This window comes from Sinocyclocheilus rhinocerous, unplaced genomic scaffold (assembly GCF_001515625.1).
Source record: "Sinocyclocheilus rhinocerous isolate Xijiao unplaced genomic scaffold, SAMN03320098_v1.1 scaffold928, whole genome shotgun sequence".
NCBI lineage: Eukaryota > Metazoa > Chordata > Actinopteri > Cypriniformes > Cyprinidae > Sinocyclocheilus > Sinocyclocheilus rhinocerous.
The window spans coordinates 59,448-60,239 of record NW_015650000.1 but is presented as its reverse complement, the minus strand read 5'-3'; the positions used below and the strand labels follow the sequence as shown (position 1 = coordinate 60,239).

General features: G+C 38.4%; 1 protein-coding gene across 1 annotated transcript in view; it reads right to left on the bottom strand.

The window, feature by feature from the left end:
* Nucleotides 1-435: 435 nt before the first annotated feature.
* Nucleotides 436-792, bottom strand: part of LOC107711130 (prolactin receptor-like) — a 43,384-nt gene continuing 43,027 nt past the window's right edge. Inside the window, exon 7 of the transcript XR_001636668.1 lies at nt 436-512. The gene's annotated coding sequence lies outside the window, so the exon portion shown is untranslated. The remainder of the gene's footprint in view (nt 513-792) is intronic.

Here is a 792-nt window from a genome sequence, read left to right as displayed (position 1 = left end):
CCATCTGTGAAAGGTGGAAACATGGATCATATTAGGAAGACTGTGGATTTTTTTTTTTTATCTAAAATTTTTCTTCTTTAGTAAAGATTAAAGAGTTTTTTACTTATGTTTTCTTAATACTTTTCTTTCTTTTTTTTCTTGCATGTTGTGTTTTTACTCATTTATTGGGGTTTTTATGTTTTATATCTGTTCCTCAAAGCTAAGCATGGTACTATAATTCAACATTTTCACTCAAAATAAGAGAAAATGTGAAAGATATCTGCAGGTTTGTGATTCTTTGTGACCAAACTAAACATCTAATCAAGCCTCTGGATCATGTGACCCTATCATGCAGATCTACAGATCCAGCCGTGTTGACAGTCATGTCATGTCGACAGTCCATCGATACTGAGACCAGAGCTACAAGGTTCATGACTTCACTGACCTCTTGCCTCGTGGGACGATCCCAAAACCAATTATGAGGAAGGCCATAAAGGCAATGCTGGTCACAAGGATGAAGGCCAACATCCGATCTGAGAGACAGACACAGACAGACAGAGACATTTAGAGCTGCAACTATCAGTCGTGACAGACGGGTTGATACGTTATTGTGTGTCTGTGAGTGTGTGTGTGTGTGTGTGTGTGTGTGTGTGTATGTGTACATGTTTTTCTATCCCGGTGGGGGCTTAAACCTGAATACACACTGACTCATGTGGACTCGTGTCAACATAGTGAACCTAAAATGAGGTCCACATGGGGAAGCAACCTTATAAATCATACAGAATTAGTTTTTTTTGATAATGTAAAAATGCA